The following is a 27,124-nucleotide window of genomic DNA, read 5'->3' as shown; positions in this document are numbered from 1 at the left end:
ATTATTTTTTGCATTATGATTCAAGTAGTTTCTAGAGGCTCCAAGTGGGTTCCCTCCTGAACCAGTAGATTCAATAATTCAAATTTTTCAGCAGTTAATTAAAAAGATTGCTTCACAATCTGTCAGAACTTCCATAATATAATTCAATCTGAATACACAGCTTTGAAAGAATTATAAGAAAACACTGATAAAATTATAAAATTTTCAGATAAAGGAGGTGCATAATGAACAGCATACATCCTATGAATCTGAAATTTCCAAGACGCTCACTGTTAATTCTTTTTAAACACCTTTACTATTAGATTCTATGTCATCCTTCAAAGGTAGAGATGTTTTTTAAAATCATGGTTATGTTCAAGGACAGAGCACTAAAAAGATTTCGATTTCCACAAAAGGACATCCTGTGCTCATAAATCTTTGCGTGAATCACCCAGCTGAGCCATCATTTCTGTGAAAAGCTCTTTTCATGAGGTACTTTCTATATTCATAAATAAATTTGTGTTGTTTTGTTCCTTTTATATCATCACATAATAGGAACTCCTCAGAGGTCATCACAATGCTAGAACTTTCTGGTCATTGCAAAGGATTTCCAATGATGACTATTAACATTGTCTCCCTCTAAATAAATGTATCATAAGATAAAGCTATTGGTGTCATTAGCCTCTTTTTCGACACTTGACTAGAGCCACATAGGGTCCCTATGCAATTTTATGCTAATTAGCAACATGCAATTTAAATTTGAAATGTTTTGTATTTAATCAGCAATTTTTCAGATTAAGGGGACTACAATGTGGGCCACCATGGCCTCAGACATGGCTAATCTATATGTAGGAGAATTTGAGCTCTGTCCTTTCAAGGAACATATTTTGTTGCGGCAATGCTGTAATAATTACATTTACATATTATGGACTGAAGATAATTTGTGTGCTGTTTTCTTTTTTATTTGAATTAATTGTCGTAACTACAATTTACAGTTCACATATCAAATTAGCACCACTTCAATTCTTTTTTGGATATTTACATAAAACTTACTTATACTAGGTTTCAGCTTTCTATTTTTAGAAAGCCAGTTGACCACAATACTCTATTAAACTTTTTAAGTTGTTATCCTTGCAAGCTTCATGAAAATTTGCCAGTGGGTCCAATCCTGCAGCTTCAATGTCTCTGTTCATCAGAAGAAGAATATAAAACAAATTGTTGCGACATGTGACTGATTATATCAGTCACACATCCGTCATTAAATAAGCTAGTACTCAGACTAAATAGACAAATTGCTAGCTGCTTATTTTACAGCAAACAAGTCAGAATGAAGATCTTATAGTGTGCATGTTATCATATTTTCCTAAAATACATCTAGTATAGCAGAGCATCCATAGATATTGGGGTGTCTTGCAGTTGCATTTGGTTTTCCAATCTCCACCACTCTTTGTCTTAAAAGAACATTGCGTCTTGAGAGTGTTGTATGAACCACATCTTATAGTTCTCCTGATTGAAAATAAGGTCAGAGATAAAGTGTGCCTACAATCTTTGGTCAAAGAAGTATTATCTTTTCCACAAGCTAACCCATGTATGCTTTATACCACATGTGTAAACTAAGCAATCCTTGAGGATTCGTGTGGTTGAACATCAGAGCTTCATTTGTTACCGAAATACTCTTTTGAAGATTTACAATTTTCAACATCGGATGCACTACCTCTGGATAGATGAAGAGGGGGGCAGTGACTTTAATATGAGGTTACTGCAGTGTGAAAAGTGTTGGATGTACAGGTTGTTCCTTTGTGATTGAATACGGCAATTAATTGGACTGTGGTTGATTGGTTTTCTTTCATATCATTTTGGCTAGACCTATGCTATTTTGTGTCATTATCTCTCATGATTGGGTGCTACATTAGAACTGTTTACTGATTGGTTGATCTTTGCATTTAGTGTCTTTATATGGCCCCAATCCTATTTTAGTTGTATGAAAAATGTATCCTTGATAAAGGAGGAGAAGTATGCCGAGGCCCACTATTGGTATAATTTGTTTAATGCCAGTTGCTTGGAGGTCACAGTACAAAGTTCTTAATCTTACTATCTCAGCGATTGGGCAGAGCAAGCAAAAATTTACTAGAAGTACCAGCACTGAAACTAACTAGACTTGAAATCACTAGAAACAGAGCAATCTCAGTAGCTGGTCCACATCTATGGAACATTCTTCCAGAACCCATATAAACAACGTCATCTCTAAAAACATTGAAAATCCACCTCTTCAAACTGGCATTTCCAAGCTAATATGGGTCTTCTTTCAGAGTGTATTTTATGTTTTCTTTTATCCATTGTATGTTTAATATTTTAATTTATATGTTTTGCTTTCAATTATGTATATAACAGTTGTGAGCCACTGTGAACTTGAAAGTAATGTGTGGATTCTAAAATTATTAAATAAATAAATACAATAATGATTCATACTGAGTGACACAAAGTTTGTTATTATTTTTTAACAGTTGATTGTGTCCCCCGACAAAGGCACTTCTCTTGCCAAAACCCCCAGCTATGGGTCTTTCCATGCTGGACTATTGCAGGCATTTTTTTAAAATGAGAAACAGATACCAGCTCTGTGAATTTGGTGCCCATATCATGGAGTCATCTTTGTTTCTCTATAATGATGCTGCCTAAAATGAATGAGAAATATCAAGAGAAGTCCACTATAAGTATCCTTTTGTGTTGGGGGAAAACTTGATTTATTTTATTTGCATAAAATACAAAACAAATAAGAACATAAGAAATGCCATGGTGTGTCAGACCAAGGTCTATCAAGCCCAGCATTCTCTCTCTGATAGTGGCCAGTCTAGGTCACGTGTACCTGTCAGATCCCCAATAGTTCATCTGTTTCTTGTATAACACTCCTAGGGATAAGTGCAGGATTTCCCAAGTCTACCTGGCTTCCAACTGTTTATTGATTTTTCCTTCAGGAAATTGTCCATTCCTCTTTTGATCCCCACTACATTAGTTCCCTTGACCATGTCCTCCTGCAACAAATTACATAGCTTAATTGTGCATTAAGTTAAAAAATACTTCCTACGATTGTTTTAAATCTGCTGGTTGGTAGTTTCACAGAGTGTCCCTTAGTCCTAGTATTGTTTGAAAGGGTAAATAACCATTCCCTATTTATTCATTCCTCCCAACTCATGATATTATACATTTCAATCATATCACCTGTCAATTGTCTCTTTTCCAAGTTAAAGAGCCCTATTCTGTTTAGCCTTTGTCCATAAGGGAGTTTTTCCATCCCCTTTATCATATTTGATGTACTTATCTGTGCCTTTTCCATGTCCACTATGTTTTGATGAATCTAGAGGAATTCTCTTATTAGAGTTGTATTAAGGCTGGCAATGCCTTGTATTCACAATTAGAAAAAGGAACTTCCTCATTTACTTACAAAAGGCAGAAATTGCTTAAGCCTGGACATGTGGCAAAGTGGGTTAAAGAGCAAGCAACCATATACAAATAGAAATATAACCAGATATTATGATCACCTGTTTACTTCTAAAAGACCATTAGATTGCACAACTAAGGTATTGCTTGTGATGAATAATTATTAACCTAATGAATAAAAATGCCACAGTTCTGCATTTCTGACCAATTAGATAAATGAAGCAGCTCTGCATTCCTAGGTAATGATAAGTATATTGGGAAATACACCGGTGAATTTTAAAAGCCTTGTGTGCGTCAAAAGCGGGAGATATGAGCACAAGTGGGGCCGATGCATGCCGAGAGGATTTAAAAAGCCACTCAATTATGGGGTAGATTTGTAAAGGTGAGCATGTTTCCTGGTGTGCATACATGGACTCTCCAATTTTATAACATGCGCGGACTGGTGCGCATGTTATAAAATCTGGGGGCCGCGTGCACATGCACAGGGGAGCCTAATTTACAAAATTATGTGCGGCGACGAGAACTGGCCTCTCCCAGTTTCCTATCCTGTTGCCCATACTCCCTCTCTCTTCCCCTGTCCTTCCCACCCCCTAAACCATTTACCCTACCTTTTTTTTTTAATTTTGTTGTTTACTGCTCCGTTGGAGCAGTAGCAACTTGTGCGCACCGGAGCCGGTACCGGCTGCCTCCAGCCCCGCCCTTCCTCGCCTGCTGGACCGCCCCTTTCCTTCGGCCTGGCACTTCTGTGCATACCGGCCTTTACATGCATGGCCAAGCCTTTTTGAAAATTGTCTCGGTGCGTACAAGGCCTGGCCACGCGCATAAAGGCCGGAATTTACGCATGCAGCCAAACAAAAATTTGGCCGTATGCATATATCTCCCACCTTGCGCACAAATAAAAAATTTCAAAAAGGGGCGGGACTTGGGCATGTTCTGGGTGGGGTATGGGCTTTTCTGGATTTCACAAAGAAACTAGCATGTAAGTACTTATGAGTGCAAGTGTGCACCAGGGTCCTATGCTGCATAAAATTACTTTTGCTAAGGATGGAATGTAAGTAATAAAATAAAAGATCTAGGCATGTCAATGGGGTTTTAATGGTCAGGACTAACAGGGTGTGAGGCGTGCCCCTACTGTTCCCATATGTGCCTGGTCCACCTTAAATCCACTAAGGAGAGTATGCTGTATGAGTGGGATCCTGTGGGAGAGGTGAAACTCAGAGGGCATAACCACACTGGGGATTAACAGCTGGAATCCAGGTGGGGATAACTAAACCAGGCTAAGGTCTCCAGGAGGAAGGCAGCTCCTGTACATAACCCTGTCCAAATACTGAGCTGAGATGAAGCAGCACAACTGTGAGTAGAGAGAGTGTACTGTCTGAAGTTAAAGGAATTCTGCTGTTGTGTATATGACTGAAGCTGTCAATAAAGGTTGTATTTTAAGAAAGGCTGGAATCACACTGAATTTCTACCTCCAGGCCTGTGGAAATCACAGCTTGTTCCCACACAGGGGAAAAGGGAAGCTATTAAACTAGGGGGGATATGGAAGCCCTACCCCTTACCTGGCCAAACTGGGAAGACTGAGAAATGTGTCAGCGCAAATTCCTCCACTTATGTGGTAGAAGTGGCATTTGCGTGCATAGATGTGCATCCACTTAAGATTGTGCGCACATGTGCGTGCGGTCCATCTATCTTTTAACATGCACATATATACGCATGTATGTAACAAAATGGCTGCATCTCTGGATGCGGGTCAATGAAAGTGTGCACGTGTGTGCCCATACGCTTGTTTAAAATTTACCAGCTAAAAGGTAGATTTAAAAAGGGCCGCATGCACAAAATCATGGGGATATGAGCGCATGTGTGCCTGACGCATGCAGATGTTATTTTGCATTGATGGTATTTGTCTGTGCATGTATGCCTGCATGTACAAGCATGTGCGTGGCAAAAATGGGTGTGTCAGGGGTGGGTTGCAGCCATACACACATATGATGTATATTATAAAGGCCATGCGCGTATGAGATGACGCGTTCAGGCACACACGTGCATGTACATTTGCTACTGCCTGTTTACGCAAGGCAGTGCAAACTTTCATTTTTGCTTGGGTGTTTTCTGTGACTGGGCTAGTCGCTCTGGGTCAGTGGACACAGGAGCAGGTCAGGAGGTGGGATGGAGTATTTCAGGGACAAACTGGGACTTCTGGGGGAGGCTGGGCAAGTTATATAGGGTAATATCACCTGGCTTACAGGTTTTGAATGTGGGTTTAAAAGGGATAAGGTGCACATTGGTACTTACAGAAATAGATAGGGACGAGACAGGAGCAAGAGACTAGGAGACTGTGCTGTACCTACAGCTATTCAGGGGGATACTCATTCTTGGGAGTCTCTTTTCAACATTATGATTACAATAGCTGCATGGGTACTAAGATCAATATGACTGAGAAGAGAAAGAGGATGAGAAGAATGCACAGTAGGAGGAGGTACCCCTTACACAGAGTTTATAGGACTTGGACACAATTTCTGGATCTGTCAGAAGAGGAAGTAATGCGCAGGTTCAGATTCAACAAGGAAATCATACAGTACCTATGCCAATTGGTATTTAAGGCCTTTTTATACAGATAACCGCTTGCACATCGTATCAGTTTACATGGAACTGGGTGATTAAATAATGTAGGATGAAATATTTACATGGAACGGTTTGTAACATAAGATAAGATAGGTACATATGGATAAATAGGTACATAACTATGAAAGTAGTAATAAAATATTAATACTTGATATAACGAGAAAAGGTTAGTAATTCCAGGGAGGAATATAAATAATAATTAACAAATGAAAAAGTAAGGGGGGGGGGGTATCCATAAGGAGGATAGTACGGGCAGAACTACAACCTACTACCCAAAGGGGCCATGCCTTGCCAGTACACTACTGCCCTGGCCTTTTTTTCCACCAGCATCTTCCAAACACCTCTAGGGGTCCCATCTGGAATCACTCAGTCTGCCACAGATGTGGAATTACTAACCTTTTCTCGTTATATCAAGTATTAATATTTTATTACTACTTTCATAGTTATGTACCTATTTATCCATATGTACCTATCTTATCTTATGTTACAAACCGTTCCATGTAAATATTTCATCCTACATTATTTAATCACCCAGTTCCATGTAAACTGATACGATGTGCAAGCGGTTATCTGTATAAAAAGGCCTTAAATACCAATTGGCATAGGTACTGTATGATTTCCTTTTTGAATCTGAACCTGCGCATTACTTCCTCTTCTGACAGATCCAGAAATTGTGTCCAAGTCCTATAAACTCTGTGTAAGGGGTACCTCCTCCTACTGTGCATTCTTCTCATCCTCTTTCTCTTCTCAGTCATATTGATCTTAGTACCCATGCAGCTATTGTAATCATAATGTTGAAAAGAGACTCCCAAGAATGAGTATCCCCCTGAATAGCTGTAGGTACAGCACAGTCTCCTAGTCTCTTGCTCCTGTCTCGTCCCTATCTATTTCTGTAAGTACCAATGTATACAGCAGGTCCTGGCTGCCTTGCTCAGGAATACACAATACTTTATATACTTCCCTTGCAGAAGACAGGAACAACAGCAAATAATGACTGATTTCTATAAAATCGCACACTTCCCCTTGGTCTCTGGAGATATTGATTGCACTTACATCCCCATATGGCTACCAGGAGGAGATGAGGCATGTACTGCAACTAAAAGGGCTTCCACTCCCTAGACATGCAAGTGGTCTGCAATGCCAAGGGTATCATTATGAATGTCATGCCCCAGTTTCCAGGATCCACTAACTATGCTTACATTCTCTTGCAATCAAGTATTCATGACTGCTTCCAGCAAGGAAGCATCAGTGGGGGATGGCTTCTAGGTAGGAAGGCACCGATCACTTCTATCACATACCCATTTCACTTCTCCTATTGTCTCCCTTATATTTAGATTGAGTGTTGGCACTGCAGGGCTGCTGTAAACTAGCCCTGTGAGCTGTCCTGCTCTCAAACCCAAAAGGTATATCTAACCCAGATTTTGTGTGGCTTCTCCTTCTACAGGTAACAGAGGTTATACACTCAGAACCTGGATCATAATCCTCATTGCTACCCCAGGGACTGCAGCTGAGTGTCACAACAACAGGGCACACTGCAAGCCAGGGCGTCATAGAGAGAATGTTTGGTTTAATTATAACATTTCCGCCGTTTGAACAGATTGGAATGCCTTCTTAATAGCCCACCTAAAATGTGTGAGATCTTTCTAGCTTGCTTTATGCTATATAACTTTGCACAAAACAGACAGATGCCTTTTCTGGAGGAGGGCTATCAAGAGAATCGGGATGATGATGATGATGAGGAGGAAGATGGTCTGTCTCAGGCACAATTGCAGGAGATACATCGCATGAGTCAAAGGCAGGCTATACAACAAAGGAGCAGTCTGATTGAAAACATTTCAGAAGGTGATTGTGAATTTATTCACAAAAAAAGTGCACTAAAGTAAATGATGATAAAATAAACTATGGCTCCCTTGGCCAGCCTCTTTTTCTTGCTTCAGGAAGCTTAGGCTGCCCTAACCTGGAGCCTACTGCACAGTGGACTTCTATCACTGCTCACGTTGTCCTCAGAGGGCAAAGGAGCTTGTGGCAGTTCAAGTTCATGGCTGCAGGAAGGTTATGATGGTCGTGGTGGTGGTGGTGATGGTGGCAGTATGATAGCAGGTGCAGGCAGGGGATGGTGCTTGGTGTGGTAGCATCCAGGGAAAAGCTGATACAGGCTGAGATGCAGGTGGCTGGGGCACAGGGGGATGTTCAACATGGGGATGTCCCATCCATGGGAATGGTGCACCGTAAAGTGGAGGGTACTGCATCCCGGGCCCCATGAAATGCCATGGAGCCACTTGTGGCTGCGGCTGCAAGGGGGGCATCATCCGTAGCATCTCCCTCCACACTACAGTTTGGTCCTCTGTTGCCCGGTAAAGGACCCATACCACCTGCCGAATCCCCTGCATTTCCTTCCATGGTCTCATGGAATCCTTGCGCTTCCTCCCGGATGGTGTTACAGAGTCCCTCTGCTTCCTGTCTCACCACATCATGCAGGCCATGGATCTCCTCCAAGAGACTGCCACTTTGCTGTATTAACAACTTCTCTGCCTAACTGGCAACCATTTCTGGTTCAGGGTCTTGCCCCTGGTCAGACGAACTGCTGTCGTATGGGTGACACTGTAGCAGACCAGCCATTGTGTCCTCCTGCTCCTCCATGGGCTGCTGCTGTGCCTCAGGGGCTCCTTCTCCCTCTTCAACCGAGGTGTCACGTATTATCCACACATGGCAATACAGTCTTTGTGGCTCTCAAGGTGTTGGACCTGGATGTTCCTCATCAGGCTCCTCTAAAAATGAAAGACGTAAATGTCAAACTATGCCATTCTGTGTGTTTTGTCCTTTGGTTAATTTCCTCTGTGGGTTCCACTAGATGGCCCTAGTTCCTAGTCCTTAGATATAGATCTATAAAGTGTCATACCATTCTATACTGCCCCTCCCCTGAAATAGACTGGATGTGGGAGTCCCTGAGGCAGGAGGAGGGTCTAATCCAGGCTGCAGAGTGGTTGGGTATTTGGATTTTCAAAGGGGACAGAACAGTTTCAGTGTGCTCTACATGTTTGGGCCCCAGTCTCTCTGCTTCTCTCCCTTTCACTCCTCTTCAAAAGACAGGGCAGTGTCTCTGTGGCAGTGTTAAAGTCACAAAGAGACCCCTAATGGAATTTCCACTGCTGGGACACAGGACAAGGCCAGGATGTACTTTGGGATTCAGTGGTCTTGGAAGCAGTCACTGTTAGGTGATCTCAGCCTACCTCTATGGAGGATAAACATTTTCCCAGCCCCTGCCTTAAGGAATACATCCCTAGGAGACAGAAAACCATAACAGTCTGACTTGGTGAAATCTGGGGGCCCTTGCTTGTACCTGCATACACATTTTAGACACTCTTGTTTTAAACACCCATCCAGTTATTCCAGGCTCCTTTGTAAGGGTGACTTTCCCATAGAGCTATGGGAAAACACACACTAGATATCACCTTCTTGGTATAGAAGGTTAGTTTTCTCCCCACATAAGTTTACTACCCCTTGGGGAACTTAGATGAGGAAAGTGACAGAAGAGATAACCCCAACAAAGAACATCCCTTATGCTCTTTAAGACACAGCAACAAAAGGTTTAGCTTATTCTTTCCTTTATTTAGAAAAATGCAGCTGTATTATTGCTGACAGCATTTCTTCTAACACCGGACAAATAGCACAGCATGCTTTCCCATGCAAAATAAATTCCTCTGAGCACCAGCATACAAATGGTCTAGGCTGTCTTTCTAGGTGTATGTGCAGAACAGTCAGTCCTGCAATGTTTCCAGAGCTGTCCCAGTGTCCTATCCTATGTGATGAATCAGGAGTTGACAGCAAACTGCTTTTTAGTGTATACTGTGTGCATACCAATAGGTTGACATCTAGCCATTGTTTTTGATATCATAGGTGAGCAAAATGATGATTAGGTCATTAGTTTTAAGAAGAATTTACTGTCTCACAGTAAAAAGTGCATGATGATTATTTGTAGACTGCTCTAATGTCTATAGCCTATACAGAAAGCCTGCATTTCCATTAAGAAAGAATGCTTTTTAGTGTTTCAGGTGACATCTGTGCACTAGTGTGTTAAGTAACAGTAACCATGTTTCTGATAAGGTACAATCCAGAAACAAACTGTATTAGGTACCCGTTTTACTAGGCTATATACAATGCTGACCTACCTGCCATAGAGGTTCCATGGTGTCTAGGTGGCCAACTCCTCCCACAGCTGTTTCAGATAAGGTGCTGAGCACCAGCTGCTCAGATGGGGTGAAGGTTATGTGGCTGCCTTGTCCCTCAGCAACCCTCCTCAGGTCCTTCCACTTGTTCATCAACTCCCTAATGCTGCGGTTGTGGTGGAACACTGAGTTAATAGCTTGCCTGATCCTCTTCCAAATCTGCTCCTTCCTGTATGGCCCCCAGTCTCTTGGACTGGAGACCATACAGCAGAATCTGGATCCGCTTTACATGCTCAACCAGCATGTCCACTTCGCCCCGTAGGAAATTATGCTTTCTGCTCATCGCTCTATGTACCTGTGACATGGTGCAAGTAGGATAAGAAATGGGCAAAAGATCGTTTTGTAGGCAGAGTAATTTACAGGGATCCATGCGTAGATAATGCGCACAGGTGGGGCCAATCTGTGCTCATAGGCATGAGTGTGTAGGCAATTAAAATTGATGCAGAACATGTGTGCGCTGGCTGATTTGTGGGCATAGCCAATTAAAATTGATGCAGGACATGTGATTGCTCGCTGATTTGTGCACGTAGGCAACATTGATGCAGGACATGTGCATGCTGGCTAATTTGTGCACTTATAATGAACATTAATTAAACCTAGATGAGGTAATTAGGCAGAGGGTTTCGAATGGTGATGCTCCACCTACTCATTAGGACACACCTTGGGCCATATCCACTGATATGCCTGAGGATGTTTAAGCAATCAAGGGAAGGGTTTTCAAGCTAATGCTTAATCATTGTGGAGAACATTAACAACTGACTGCATTGGAGTGTGGAGGAGTCAGTTGATTATCACCAGTGCAAGATTTAGATGATATTCTCTGTGACCTTGTAATCCAGATCCAGCATTCTTCCCAAGGCTTACTATGTGGCCAATACCTGGACTAGACTTGTGCATGTAGCTGCTATTGGACCAGCACAAAGTAGTTCAGATGTTCAGAAAGTAGTTCAGTAGTTCACCTTCAGAAAACAATGCAAAACCGAAGACATCGCTGAAGCACTTTCAGAAGAACTCCTTAAATTAGACCTCTCTGATGCCAACTTGGCCTGCTCACATCACTAGTAACATAGCAAATGAGCTTTGCCCTCTACAGACTAAAGAAATCAACACAGAGAAGAAAGATAAAAAGCTCTGGTACACCCCAGATCTTATAAAATTGAAACTTGAGCTCCGTAAAATGGAAAACAAATGGCGTAAAAACCAAACACCTATTTTACTATAGAAATTTAAGTCACTCCTTCATGAATACCGGAAAACGACAGACGAAACCAAGAAAAACTACTACGCCCTGAAGATCCACCAATACCAATTCAATCCACGAGCTCTCTTCCAATATGTCTCTTCCATCATCACTCCCCCAACCAACTTCAATCCAGATAATGATGATGAAAATAGATGTGAAACACTTGCATCCTACTTTCATGACAAAATCAACGCTATTCTGAACCGCATCTCTTCTTCCTCCCCTTCTAATCTCCTTACAAACTCTACCTCTCCCTCTATTTCCTCTACACATAGACCACCCATTTACAATACAAATCCACACAGTCCCTGCTCAGCTTCACTTACAAAATTTGAAACCACAACGACACTAGAAATTGAAGGTATACTCAAAAAAGCTAAACCAGCAACGCACCCATTTGACATCATGCCTACAAAAACACTCCTCGCCATCCCGTCAAGAATTGCAATACCTATAACAAAGATTCTTAACAAATCTATCACATCAGGAATTGTACCTACCCAACTCAAACACGCCATAATAAAACCAACTCTGAAGAAACAAGATTTAAACCCTACAGAATCAGCAAACTTTCGCCCAGTTTCTAACTTACCTTTCCTCTCCAAAATATTAGAGAAAGTCATCAACAAGCAACTCACTGAATTCCTGGACGAAAATCAATTACTCTCCCCTTCCCAATATGGATTCTGCAAGTACCATAGCACTGAAACTCTTCTCCTAACACTCTCTGATACTATCCTAAAAGCATTAGACGCTGGTCAATCCTATATACTTGCCCTGCTGGACATTTCCTCGGCATTTGACACAGTCAACCACAACATCCTTTTAACTCGCCTCTCTCAAATTGGCATTACTGGAACTGCGCTAGGTTGGCTCAAATCTTTTCTTAATGGCAGGAAATACAGTGTAAAAATTGGCCAGCAGGAATCCAAACCAAAAAATCTGCTACAAGGAGTACCTCAAGGCTCCTCTCTATCCTCCACACTTTTCAATATATACCTCACTCCACTCTGTCAACTGTTAATGAAACTGGGTCTCCCGCACTTTATATATGCAGATGATGTGCAGATTCTAATCCCTATCAATGACTCCCTGCCCAATGCGCTCAAAATCTGGAATTCTGCACTAGCGGAAATTGAGAGTCTACTAACTGAAAATTCATTGGCAATAAATACCAACAAAACAGAGCTGCTCATTATTTCTTCACAAAACGACAACCATGCTAGCCCTACTCTACAATCTCTATCTGACCATCACACTATACAACAAGTCTGCAGTCTTGGTGTCATAATTGACAATCATTTTACATTTAAAAAATTCATCACTTCTTCCATTAAAAATGGTTTCCACAAACTTCATACCTTGAAAAGGATAAAACCACTACTACACCCAAATGACTTCCGGACTGTACTACAGGCTACTATATTGTCTAAATTGGACTACTGTAACTCCTTACTACTAGGTCTACCAAATAATAGGGATGTGAATCGTTTTAGGACGATTAAAATTATCGTCCGATAATTTTAATATCGTCTTAAACCGTTATGGAACACAATACAATACAGATTCTAACGATTTATCGTTATAAATCGTTAGAATCGTGAGCCGGCACACTAAAACCCCCTAAAACCCACCCCCGACCCTTTAAATTAAATCCCCCACCCTCCCGAACCCCCCCCAAATAACTTAAATAACCTGCGGGTCCAGCGGCGGTCCGGAACGGCAGCGGTCCGGAACGGGCTCCTGCTCCTGCATCTTGTCGTCTTCGGCCGGCGCCATTTTCCAAAATGGCGCCGAAAATGGCGGCGGCCATAGACGAAAAAGATTGGACGGCAGGAGGTCCTTCCGGACCCCCGCTGGACTTTTGGCAAGTCTCGTGGGGGTCAGGAGGCCCCCCACAAGCTGGCCAAAAGTTCCTGGAGGTCCAGCGGGGGTCAGGGAGCGATTTCCCGCCGCGAATCGTTTTCGTACGGAAAATGGCGCCGGCAGGAGATCGACTGCAGGAGGTCGTTCAGCGAGGGTTCCAGCGCCTCGCTGAACGACCTCCTGCAGTCGATCTCCTGCCGGCGCCATTTTCCGTACGAAAACGATTCGCGGCGGGAAATCGCTCCCTGACCCCCGCTGGACCTCCAGGAACTTTTGGCCAGCTTGTGGGGGGCCTCCTGACCCCCACGAGACTTGCCAAAAGTCCAGCGGGGGTCCGGAAGGACCTCCTGCCGTCCAATCTTTTTCGTCTATGGCCGCCGCCATTTTTCGGCGCCATTTTGGAAAATGGCGCCGGCCGAAGACGACAAGATGCAGGAGCAGGAGCCCATTCCGGACCGCTGCCGTTCCGGACCGCCGCTGGACCCGCAGGTTATTTAAGTTATTTGGGGGTGGGGGATTTAATTTAAAGGGTCGGGGGTGGGTTTTAGGGGGTTTTAATGTGCCGGTTTTTCGATTTTTCGATTTTTTAACGATTTTCAACGATATTTTACCCCCCCAAACGGCAACAATACGATTCCCTCCCCCTCCCAGCCGAAATCGATCGTTAAGACGATCGAGGACACGATTCACATCCCTACCAAATAACTCAATACAACCACTACAGATGCTACAAATTGCAGCTGCACGCTTGATTACCAACACACACCGCCACGAACACATTACTCCAGCTCTACAACTCCTACACTGGCTTCCGATTGCATTTAGGATAATATTCAAAGTACTCACTCTTATACACAAAACATTAATACTATCTTCAATCAGTTACTTTTAATTACACTAAACACACCATGGTGTCCTATTTACCTGCAATATGATTAATATTGTAATTTATCTTTCAACTAATTCTGACCTTGAAAATATCTGTACTGTTAATAATGTACTATTAAGTTGATCCGCCAGCCCTATACGCCCCAGCTAATTCTAGTTTGGTTTATTTTAATTATATTATAATTTCAATTTTATCAGCTCTGTATCATTACTTAAATATGTTGGATTGTAAAGCTTGTTGCTAATTTAATGTTCATTGTAAACAGAGGTGATGTTTGCTAACGAGCCGCGGTATATAAAAATCCTTAAATAAATAAAATAAATAAATGTGGAAAATGAAGCCTAGGGAACTTGTCTATTTTCTTCATCTGCTCATGGACATTTATATAGAAAGTCTGTAACTCCTATTTATTTCTATGTGCCCTTTCTCTCTAAAAGGATCCATGCCAAATATTAGATTTCACACAGGTTTTTTCTTGTTACCTCCCATCCCTGTATGATGTCAGTTCTCTAACAATTAGAACTAGCTGTAACGCGTCCTGGCCATGGTAGGCTCACGCCCGGTTCTCTTACCCCAGGAATCCAGCTGCCAGCTCCGGTTCACCTTTGCTCGCAGCAGTGGGTAGTCGCCTCCTTCCCCAAGGGCCTGCAGCCACTTCTGCCGCTTCTGACTCCTGCGCGGTTTCTCCCTGCGCCCGGTAGGCCTCCCTGCATGGGCCGTGGAGTGACGCCGCCGCCCTGCTTCCTCTGAGCCCTCGCCTAGGCACGCACGTGCGTGACTTGTGCACTCAAAGGGGCTGCGGCGGGAAAGTAACTCACGGCCCCAGATGATGACATCACTGGGCCTCTGTATAAAAGGCCCAGCCACTTGTTCCCTGCCTGTGCAACAGGTTTCCATGATTACTCATGTGTTCGTTGCTCATTCCTGTTCCTTCGCCTGCTCCTTGTACCCTTGGACTGATTCTCTGGTATTGACCCCTGCTTCATCTGGACTACACTTGGACTAATTCTCTGGTATTGATCCCTGCTTCGCTTGGACTAAGCTTGCACTGATTCTCTGGTATTGACCCTGCTTTATCTGGACTACACTTGATCTGATCTCCTGGCTCTGACCTCAGCTCTGCTTAGGGTACTATGCCTTCCTGCTGCATGCCCTGACTCCAGCTTGCCTTGGACTTCCTTGCTATTCTACGAATATGGCCTCTCAGGCTTTAGCCTATCTTTACCTGGACACCCCCTGCCTTCCCTTGTTCACGTCTGGGTCTCTGAAACCCTGCCTCATCCAGACCTTCCTTGGCCCTCCAATACCTCTGCTGGTTCCTGGCATACCCTTGTCTACAAGCATTCAGGGAGAGCGGAGTAAAGAGCACACACATTTAGGTAAACAACAGCAAAATAATGTGCGGCAATCAATTAAACTGGACAATATCACTTTAACCAAAACACTAGTATTTTAGTTCAACATGTGCACACAGCAATTGTGCACAAAGGTTTAATCATAGAGTAAAAATGTGTAATCACAAAGAGCCCCGACATGGCCGTGTTTCGCGTCAGGCTGTGTCAGGGGGACCAATTCCAAAAATTCTTAGTAAGAATGAATCTGCAGCTCAAGTCGCAGCAAAACCGTGGTTATGCGGCAGTAGAACGAAGCTTCAGAAGAAAGGAATCCCAAGCGGACTCTCTTACGTGTTTAACAAAGCATAAAGAGGATGGGTTTGTCCCCTGGGACCATCGCAGAGAAAGACAAATTCAGGAGCTGGACCCGAAGGTCTCTAATGCTGTAAACTTATGACTTTTCATGGTGTATGTGCAGTTGGCAACAGGGGGTCAAAAGATTTATACGCCTACACCCGACATCTTGGAGAACTGTAAATGGGGGATTCTGTAGAACCAACTTGCACATGGAAAGCGTTATCGCGATGTCCCAGCAACACTTTCCATGTGCAAGTTGGTTCTACAGAATCCCTCATTTACAGTTCTCCATGATGTCGGGTCTAGATGGTGATAGTGCTGCAGAACTTCCATCCAATGCTGATGCTTCTCATGCCTATACACCTCTTCTCTTGGCAGATGGTTCTCCCTCCTTGACCGTTGCACCATTTGTTGAAGATTAAATTAAATACCTGAACTGATAACACATGTCTGGAATTTTAAATCTGGCGGTCTGTTTTTGCTTTGGCAGGGGTGTTTTTCTCACTAGGTATTCCCTCCCTCACCCCATTTCCTCCCCCTCTCTCCCTCTCCCTCCCCCTATCACTACATACTCAATAAACATACAGGTGAATGTGAATGCAATTTTTTTAGTTTTACAAAATATAAAAAAAGAAACTGTGGAGGGGCTCTCTAGGGATTGAATATACAAAAAAAACCCAAAAAACCCTCCCAGGGAGTTAAGGAGGCAGGTAGGTGGGTGAGCAGGACTGCACATCCATGGTCCTGATCATCCTCCCTTGGAAAGCATGCATACCTCTCAGCTTCTCTGCCATTCCCCTCAGGTAAGTCTGAAATTTGCCCCTTGAAAGAAGCTCATCATTGGGAGAACATGGGCCTCCTTCAGTACTGAGCTGGGGGGGGGGGGGGGGGTGGTAGGGGAAGCAGATGGCCATGCATGACTTCCTGGGCCAGGAAAGGCTGGCTGGTCTAGGTCTCCACATCCTAATAAGAAAAGCGGAGGAAGGCTGTACAGGACAGGGAATGGGAATGGGCCTAGCTGGAGGCCTGGGCTGCGCCTCTTGTGCAGGGGGTGGCTTGATCACCGCCACTTCCTTGATAGGTGGGGGGAGGAGCATCCTGCTCTCCCCCAGCGGCAGCTGCTGTAGGTTCGGGGGCTGGGGCTGGTGCTTCCTCCATTTCTTCCTCTTCATTAGCACCTAAAACAAAAGCATGTGTCACAATGATGTCTACTTAAATGTGGAAATACGTTATCTATATGTGGACATATAGGCTTGAAGATTCACTTACCACCAGCCCCATCCTGCTCGGCATGCAGCCAATCGCGCCACCGGGCCCTTCTTCTTCAGGTCCTCTGTCTATAGGACAGAAATAGGAAGACAGCAATGAGTGTGCTCTGTAGCTGGAAATGGGACCTCCATACTGGTATGCGACAATGGATGCTACTGCTAGATTTAACCTCCATGAAGGACCATGATACCCACTTCAGTACTCATGTACCTGTGGGAATATCTTTGTGGAGTAACAAGAACCCTGAAACTGATCCTCATCTATGCCTTCTCAATGCATTCTTAGGGCCGGATTTTCAAAGGGGTACACGAGTAACCCTTCTAAAATGGCCCTGCGCGGGCCGAGCCTATATTGCATAGGCTTCCGGCGCACGCAAAGCCCCGGGATGCGTGTAAGTCCTGGGGCTTTCTTGGGGTGGGCGTGTCGGGGAGTGATGCGATCGGCGCGTCATCCGGTGGTGTGTCGGGGGACGTGACGCGGTCGGCGCATCATCCGGGGGCAGTGCCGTGGGCGTGGTTTTGGCCCGGGGTGTTCCGAGGCATGGTCGTGGTCTCCAGACCAGCCCCCGGATCAGAACATGGCGCGCGGCAGCCGGCCCGGCACGCGCAAAGTTACTCCTGCTTCAATCAGGCGTAACTTGTGAAACAGAGGTGGGGGGGGGGGGTTTAGATAGGGGCCGGGGGGGGGGGGGGGGGAGGCGGAGGGAATGGGCAGCGCGCGCAGGGCTCGGTGCGCAACAGTTGTACAAATGTGCACCCCCTTGCGTGCGCCGACCCCGGATTTTATAAGATACGTGCGGCTACGTGCGTATCTTAAAAATCCAGCGTACGTTTGTTTGCGACTGATGCGCGAATAAAAGTACGTGCGCGCGCTGTCTTTTAAAATGAACCCCATAATCAGGTCGATACAGTAAGGCCGCGTTAGAAAGAGTGCGGCAGTGCCGGGCGCACACTCGTTCCCCACACGCACAGTCCTGCTCACATACCGCTCGATACTCTATTTAAATTGCTTGCAAATGCAAGCCGCGCCTGCGAAGCGTTAGGCGAAGGGTTAGGCCCGCACAACCCATTTTACTGTATAGGCGCTTAATACAGCGCCTATACAGTATCCTGGGTGCGCTGGTACCTGTCATTTCAAATGTCATTTCAACTGACATTTGAAATGACAGGTACCAGGAAGTGGATGGTTCCCCCCCTCCCGAAGCAAGGCGCAGGCGAAAATTAAATCAAAAGTGTAAAAAAAAGTAAACTTACTGGTGGGAGCCAGCGGGCACACGTTTGAGGCGGGAGCGAGTTCATCGAGGCGGTAGCCGGCGGGCTGTCATCGAGGCGGGAGCCGGCAGGCGGGCGGGCACGCGTTCATCCAGGCGGAGGGAGCCGGCGGCGAAAGCGGCCTCCAGCAACCCCCGCCGGCAGTGAATGAATGCATGCCTGTGTACGCCCGTGCAATTTCGGCGCTCAAGGCGTGACGTCACGACGTTTGACGTCACGGCACGTGACATCGGCGTTCTCTAATGTCCTGCCTTGAGCGCCGAAATTGCATGGGCGTACACAGGCGTGAATTCATTCACTGCCGGCGGGGGTTGCTGGAGGCCGCTTTCGCCGCCGGCTCCCTCTGCCTGGATGAACGCACGCTCGCCCGTCGACTCCCGCCGCCGCAGCCTGGATGAACGCGCGCCCGCCGGCTCCCACCGCCGCTGCCTGGATAAACGCGCGCCCACTGGCTCCCACCGCCGCCGCCTGGATAAACGCGTGCCCGCTGGCTCCCGCCGCCGCCTGGATGATCGCGCGCCCACCCGCCCGCTGGCTCCCGCATCGATGACAGCACGCCCGCCCACCCGCCGGCTCCTGCCTCAATGACAGCCCGCCAGTTCAACGTGCGCCTGCCGGCTCCCACCGCCGCCCCCTGGATAAACGCGCGCCCGCCGGCTCCCACCGCTGCCGCCTGGATAAACGCGCGCCCGCCGGCTCCCGCCGCCGCCTGGATGAACGCGCGCCCACCCGCCCGCTGGATCCCGCATCGATGACAGCACGCCCGCCCACCCGCCGGCTCCCGCCTCGATGACAGCCCGCCAGTTCAACGCGCGCCCGCCGGCTCCCACCGCCGCCCCCTGGATAAACGCGCGCCCGCCGGCTCCCACCGCCGCCGCCTGGATAAACGCGCCCCCGCCGCCGCCTGGATGAACGCGCGCCCACCCGCCCGCTGGCTCCCGCCTCGATGACAGCACGCCCACCCGCCGGCTCCCGCCTTGATGACAGCCCGCCGGATGAGCGCACACCCGCCGGCTCCCGCCTCGATGACTGCACGCCCGCCTGCCCGCGTGGAGATGGGGGATTCGGAAAGTGACATCCAAGGTATTTATACCCATTTTTAGGTTTTCTTTTGTGGGAAAGTTTGCCGTCTACCCTTAACCCTTGCCTCTAACGCAGGGGTAGGGTTAGGCGGTAATTTAGCAGGTTAAACGCGGGGAAAAATGGCAGGGTAAAATAGCGATAGTCGGGGCGCACGTTACTGTATGGGAGGGAATAGCTAATTCGCTCGTTTACATCTGATATACATGCCGCGTGCGGAAGGGGTTACCCGGGGATTTTAAAGAGGCGGTAAGAATCGGTTAAAGGGGATTGTGTATCGCAGGAAGGGCTAACGCGGCCGGAAAATTAGTAGAAAGCAGGTTAGGAGCAGGGTAACCGCGGCCGCACTTTACAGTATTGAGCTGAATGTTTGCTCTCCTAAGGTCTGTGCTTCTTACGTCATTCTTTGGGCCACACCTAGGCATGCTGGTTTTCTGATTATCCTCTTGGAGCATGCATGCTAATGAGTCAGGGATAATGTCAGACTATCTCATGCACAGTAATTGTGACCACCCTGAGAACCTGACTACCTAGGTGTACTCTGAGGACTGGCTTGCAAAGTGTTGCTGGACATATCAGCAGGAAACCATTTTATATTCCTTGGGTAAGTTAGTACCATTTCTTCCTTTCAGCATTAGTATACTTGTGCCTGTAGGAGTCATTTTTTATTAGTTTGGCCGAGGATGTATTTAGAGGTTAGCTTGTATGGATTCAGAGTTCTCACCCAGACACAGACTAGTTTGAAAGCCACAGGCCAACCTCTGAGTAAACTCCTATTTACTGTTTTGCATTGTAAAATGGTTATGAACAGGCAAGAGTCTGTTTATTCTAGTTATTCCAGTAGGTCTATATGAGAAAGCAAGCAATTGAGTTATACTAAATCCTGAGAGAGAGTGAAGACCACACAGCTGTGTCTGAAATTGATAAGAACTCAAAGGGAGAGAGGGAGAGCATGCTTCTGGGCATGATAGCACAGGCTGATCCTTTGGAAACATGTAAGCTTTTTATATAAAATTAGCAATTGTCATTATCTACCATTACTTCTTCTGTATGATCTGATTTTATTTGTTCTAGGCTCTTATTTGTCAAATAAACTTATTTTCTTAAGTACCTGGAACTGTGATGTACTGAATCAAAGTGAGTGTGTGTGGCTCTTTGTGTAGGGAATAAGCTCCTGGGTTCAAGCCCCCAGGTATAATCCCAGTAATTATATGTATTTATATTGGGTAAGCCCTCGAGGTAGTCCTGTGTGCACGCAGGCGATAAGCCCCTCAGGTAGCCCTCAGTGTAGACGTCAGTAAGATTAGCCCTCCAGGTGAGAGCCGTGTGCATTGTCTGAACCCAGAACAGAGTCCCAGGCTTGCATTTTTGTGTGCACATGGGAACATATGCACTCTATTACAGCGCATGTGTCAACGCAAACACTGCATGCATCGATGTGCAGTTTGCGTTGTTCGCACGCAGTACATATGCACGAACATTACAAAATATGTTTCTTTTGGCGCACATCGCAACATATGCGCATTTCGGAGTACATGTGCGGCCATTTTAAAATCTATCTTTAAATGAATAATCATGAAGGAGTATAATAACTGACATTTGATTCATTTATTCTTTATACCTGTCCATGTATGGCTTAAAGCAGAAATAAGAAAAAGTATAAATGTGTGAATTATTATTGCATATAAGAGTGCTTCCTAATTTTTGGCTAGGCATTCTTCCAGTAAGTGCTAATAATAAAATGAAGAAACATTTTAACTACAGTCAGTTGACTAGAGAGTTAATTTTTTTCCAGTCTAATTCTGGGGCAAAATACTGGGATATTTATCAAAAATCCACAGTTGTTTTTGAGAAGGGGTGACCAGAACTGCACAAAATATTTGAGGTGGGGTGTCACCATTGATCTATATTAAGATATTATGATATTCTCAGTTTTATTCTCTATTCCTTTCAATATCATTTCAAACATTCTATTTGCCTTTTTGACCGCTGCTGAACACTGAGCAGAAGATTTCAAGGTATTGTCCACAAGGACTCCGAGGTTCTTTTCCTAGGTGGTGACACCTAACACAGAACCCAGCATTGTGTATTTGAAATTGGGATTATTTTCCCCTACATGCATCACTTTGTATTTGTCCACATTAAATTGCATCTAGCATTTAAAAGCCCAGTTTCCTAGTTTCACAAAGTCCTGCAGTTCTTCACAATCTGCTGCTGTTTTTATTACTCAAAACAATTTTGTGTCATCTGCAAATGTGGTCATCTCACTCGCCATTCCTTTCTGCAGACCATTTATGAATATGCTAAATATCAGCAATCCCAATACAGACCCTGAGGGCACTCCACTGATGACCTGTATCCATTCAGAAAACTGACCACTTTGTCCTTCCCTCTGTTTCCTGTCTTTTATCCAGTTACCAATCTACAGTAGGATACTGCCTCACCTCAGATTACCTCCCAATTCGGAGTCACTCATGGGGGAATTTGTCAAATGCCTTCTGAAAATCCAAATACACAATGTCAACAAAGTTACCATGTTTATTTAAACCCTCAAAAAATGCAAGTAAATGGATAAGGTAAGAATTATCTTTACAGAACCTATGATGACTCTTCCACATTAAAACATGTTTATTTATATAGTCAGTAATTTGTTTTTAAGAATAGCTTTGACCATTTGCCCAGCATAGAGATCAGGTTCACTGGTCTATATTTTCCAGGATCAACCCCGGAACCCTTTGTAAAAACTGGTGTTATATTGGCCACCCTCCAGTCTTCTGGTCCCATGACTGTTTTAAATGATAGGTTGCAAATCAACAGAACCAGGGCTGCAATTTAATTTTTTAGTTCCTTCAGAACTCTTTAATGAATACCATCTGGTCCCAGCGATTTGTTATTCATTAGTCTTTCAATTTGATTTATTACATCCTCCAGTTTCATAGTCATGTTGTTTAGTCTCACAGAGTCATCATCATCAAAAATGCTTTTGTAAAGACAGATGCAAATAATAAATTTAGTTTTTCTGCCATTTTCTTGTCCTCCCTTACAACTCCTTTTAGTTCTCGGTCATCTAGTGGTCCAAGACTCCCTCACAGGCTTTTTGCTTTGAATGTACTTGAAAATGTTTTTGCTACTTCTTTTTACTTCTATGGAAAGCTTCTTTTCAAATTATCTCTTAATTACTTTTATATCTCTAACTTGCCAATGCTTATGCTCTTCCCTTTTTAACTCATTTGCGTCTGCTTTCCATTTTAAAATGATATCTTTTTGGATTTAATTGCCTCTTACTTCACTACTAAATCATGACAGCAGTCATTTTAGTTTTCTTTTAATTTTTTTTAAAGTATGGATTACATTTTATTTGGGCCTCAAGGATGGCAATTTTAAACAGTGCCCTCACTGCCATAGTGCACAGTGGTGCCAGGCACAACCATCTTTAAAATGGAGTGTGCCGTGTACCACTAACTTGGGAAGCTATCGCATCTTCCCTGGCTCTCCCCCCAGAACAACATTGCCACTGACCACCACCACTAATGTTACCTCTCTAAGTTACATGTGTGCGCAGGAAAAGTTCTGTGCTTGTGCATCCGTGTAGCTCTAGAATGCACATGTATGCTTGTGCACAACTTTTCATGTGGGCGCACACAGTTCACTCCTTTCCAGTGCAGGAAGCCTGCATGGCCATGGCAGACCCCATCCTGCCACGGCCTGATGTAAAGAAGAGGCTGGCAGGGCCATGGCAAACTCTATCCTGACATGACCCAAAGCAAAAAGGAGGCCTGTGGGGTCATGGCGATCCCCATCCCATCATGGCCTGAAGTGAAGAGGAGGCCAGTGGGGCCATGGCAGACCTCATTCTGCCATGGCTTAATGTAAAGAGGAGATCAGTGGAGCTGTGGCAGGCCACATCCCATCATGTCCCAAAGCAAAAAGGAGGCCTGCAGGGCCTTGGCGGACCCCATTCCACCACGGGCCAAAAATAAAGAGGAGGCCAGTAGGGCCTTGGTGGACCCCATGCCGCCGCAGCCTGAAGTGAAGAGGAGGTCAGCGTGGTCGTGAGTGAAGAGGAAGTTGGTGGGACATGGCCCAAAGAGAAGGCCATGTGTGTTTGGGTGCGTATGTGTATGTGAGAGCTTGTGTGTCTGTGTTAGTGCCTGTGGCTTTGTGTATATGTCTGTGAGAGACTGTGTGCCTGTGTGTTTGTGTCTGCAAGATCTTGTATGTGTGTTTGTCTGTGTGAGAGCCTGTGGGTTTATATATATGTCTATAAGAGACTGTATTGGGCTTTCTCCTTTGGGTTAAGTGACTCATAGTGCATTGCAAGGGGTCATCAAGAACTTCCTTAGTCAGAACTGATTGTAAGGAGACGCACATTGCTACCTGTTCTAGTGGCCAGTTAAGTTGAAAAATTTAAAGTTAGCCATATTATAGAATGCTTTCTTAGTGATATTCTTCTGAATTTCTGTATTGCATGTTTTGAAATCTCTATTTTTCCAAGTTTTTATAATTCTAGTCTGTTTTAAGTATAATTCTAGTCTGTTTTAAGTATTTGTGTTTGTTAATTTAAAAAAGGATAATATCTACAAGAGCTGTTTATATGGCATTTTATTAATTTTTATTTAATTTTTATTACTTTGTCCAACAGCTTCTTAAATTAAATCTCCTTTGGAAACACTGATACATGAACAAGATGAAGCATTACCCCTGAAGAAGAATCACTGATTTGAAATGCTGCAGCGTCAGGCATTGTATACACCATCCATGAATAATCAAGGACTGTGAAAACATCAGTTCTTTAAATACTAAAGAGGACTTTGAAGGCATTACAATATGCCAAAGATGAGTATGAGTTTATGATTCATAGTAAAGTCACACTCATAGTAAGCTAAGAATTTGTAAATCGCAAAGAAAAAATATGCTTGAAAAATTGAGTGGTTATGAAGGATGAATCTACAAGCACTGATTATTCTCTATGAACTATGATTAAATCACTCAGGTACATGTAATGGGAGTAAGACACAAGAACATCTTGTGCAGCCCCAGTACCATTTATGGCAGTTATTATTCACTTTTAAAATGTTTTTTAAACATTTATGAGAGCACTACACTGTTGTTTATAGAATTAATTTTTGTATATTTAAATTTGGTCTTTCACTCTGTGGGTTCACTTGTATATTAATATTTTCTATATTGACAAGGCTGACAAAAAGTAAGATGAAGGGGCTGTCACCCCATTATATTTTCTATATTGGGATGGTCAGTAGGTTAGGAGATGAAGGCACTGTCTCTGTCTTGCTTTACCTTTTCTTTTGAAAGTGGGCTGTCTAGGAGATGAGAGGGCTGAGGGTTGCCATCCAGATTTAGGCCTGATATAGCAGTTCCTAAATTTGGTCTGCCAAGTAGCCAGCTGGCACTGATCATCAGTGCTAGCTGGTTAATGTAACATTTTAGATTTAGAATAGAGATAGAATGGTACAAAGCTTTATTGTAATAGTCTTTCCCTCAGTAGACTTGGATACCCAACTGCCTCTGGGAAGTGCCACATCTAAGAATATGGGAGTTTCCATCTATTCTTTACTGGATATTTCTCTGTATCATAAAATAAACACGTGCAGAATTGTTATTTGGTTCTCATATGTAACTTGCAATAAATTCTCTCTATTAGATATAAGGATGTATGAACTTCTATTTTTTGATAAGTAAGTATATCCTAGAATTTTGCAAAAAATATATGAAATAAATAGTGTTGTTAGTAGCAAAATCAACTGTAGATTATTTCTGGGAAAATCTTTGTAGATCTATGGCAAAATCTGCTGATCTATATCACTGATTTTGTCATAAACTGAACATTTTAAAGAAACACTTTATCAAAGATTTTTTTATACCAAAGCCAGAAAGATTTCCACAAAATCTACCAGATGGAAATCTGTATTTATTTGAACATGCCTGCAGCATTGATTTAAAAGGTGCAATTAGTCTACTACTCTCTGTTTTACACAAGAAATCAAATATAATCTCCTTCAACAGAACATAGCATACTGAGGTACTGTTTCACATATTTAAAAATATTTCCTCCAGAGGTTTATTGTTCTTAAGTATATTGCCATACTCTATTAAATTTTAAAGACAATTGAAAGTCCACAAGCAATAATCTCAGATTGACACTATAGAATAAAGTTTAACGTTCATGTTATGGATCTTCTATACAAGTTTAAAATAGTCTGCTAACTTAAGTGTTAAAATAGTTGTCCTGTGTCCTTTCATGACCATATTAACTGTTAATTTTATTCAGAAACTAACCTGAAAGTTTGGTGTGATTTTGAACTATGCAAGTGGAGTTATTTTTATTGGTTTCATTTTAATGGGCAATGTTAAAACTGGTCAAACAGCTTTCAGAGGGGAAAAAAAAAAAAAAGGAAAACTCCTTATCATCCCATAGACAATGCCATGGCAATACCACAGTAATATTAGACCACCTCAGTGTTTATGCAAAGCAGCTGGGTGATCAGATCTGTGTAACAGTACTAAATTGAACAAAGCACAGAAAGATTTGAGAAATAATTTACTTTAAAAGAATGTTTTGAATGTACTAAAAGTTATTTTGCTAGCTTGTTTCCTTAGTCAATGAGTTTTTAAGTGCTTTGTAGGAGGATAATGCTTACTGAAGGAGAAAAGTACTATTTCCTTAAAAGACCTCAGAAGAGTAAGGAGCTCTGCTGAGGATTTTCAGAAAACATATTGTAAAACTGCAGCAGAGCTGAGCTGAAGACTGCAGGAAGAGACTAGGTTACAGGTTCCTGTTACAGAGGTCTAGAATGATTCTGAGTGGATTTAACTGAAAATGCATACTACCTCAGAGAAAAATACATCACAAAGTCCCACAGACTTTAGATTGTGTACACGCCACCTGTAGATAAAGGTGTTGTAGTGTTGGTCCCAGGGCCTGTAGATAAAGAGCTGTGTTGTTTCCTTAGAAGAAAAAATCTTTGGAATGATTTAGAATATAGAAGTCCTATAACTTGTTCCTGTCTTTATTGGTAAATAAGAATGGAACGTGATAGAGTGATTACATTTTTTTCCTAATTTGTGAGTTCTCTCACAAATTAGGCAAGGTTGAAACCTTAGACAAGGTTGAAATTATTATCTTTTGATTTCTATTAGCAAGAATTACAGTCTCATTTAGTTGATACACACCAGCAACATAATAGCCTGAGGAAGATTTGAGGCATGAGGAAGTTAGTCTTTATTATTGATTTGGTTTCAGTTATTTAAACCCTTGTATCCTGAGACTTCGTGGTAAAGAGTGGTAGACCAGGTCCAGTCTGTGCCAAGAAGCAGCCTGAGCTATTCTTCAATCACAAGCCAATAAAGCTTCATATCATTCCTGGGTCAGTGCTCTCCACCCAAGCATTCACAAGCAACGCTCTCAAAATGTATTACTCAGAAATAAATCAAAGATAAGTGTGCACCAACAAACTGTGACACAATTTTGATAAATTGCACTAGTAAATAAAACACACATGGACAGACAAGAGGTCATAGTCATTGAATTAAAT

The 27,124-nt window shown here is 43.6% G+C and overlaps 1 protein-coding gene across 1 annotated transcript in view; it reads right to left on the bottom strand.

The window, feature by feature from the left end:
• SLC6A2 (solute carrier family 6 member 2) overlaps positions 1-27,124 on the bottom strand; it is a 415,085-nt gene that overhangs the window by 82,448 nt on the left and 305,513 nt on the right. The window lies entirely within an intron of this gene.

The sequence above is a fragment of the Rhinatrema bivittatum genome, chromosome 7 (assembly GCF_901001135.1).
Source record: "Rhinatrema bivittatum chromosome 7, aRhiBiv1.1, whole genome shotgun sequence".
NCBI lineage: Eukaryota > Metazoa > Chordata > Amphibia > Gymnophiona > Rhinatrematidae > Rhinatrema > Rhinatrema bivittatum.
The sequence above is the reverse complement of the archived record's forward strand: the minus strand, read 5'-3'. Positions and strand labels throughout refer to the sequence as shown.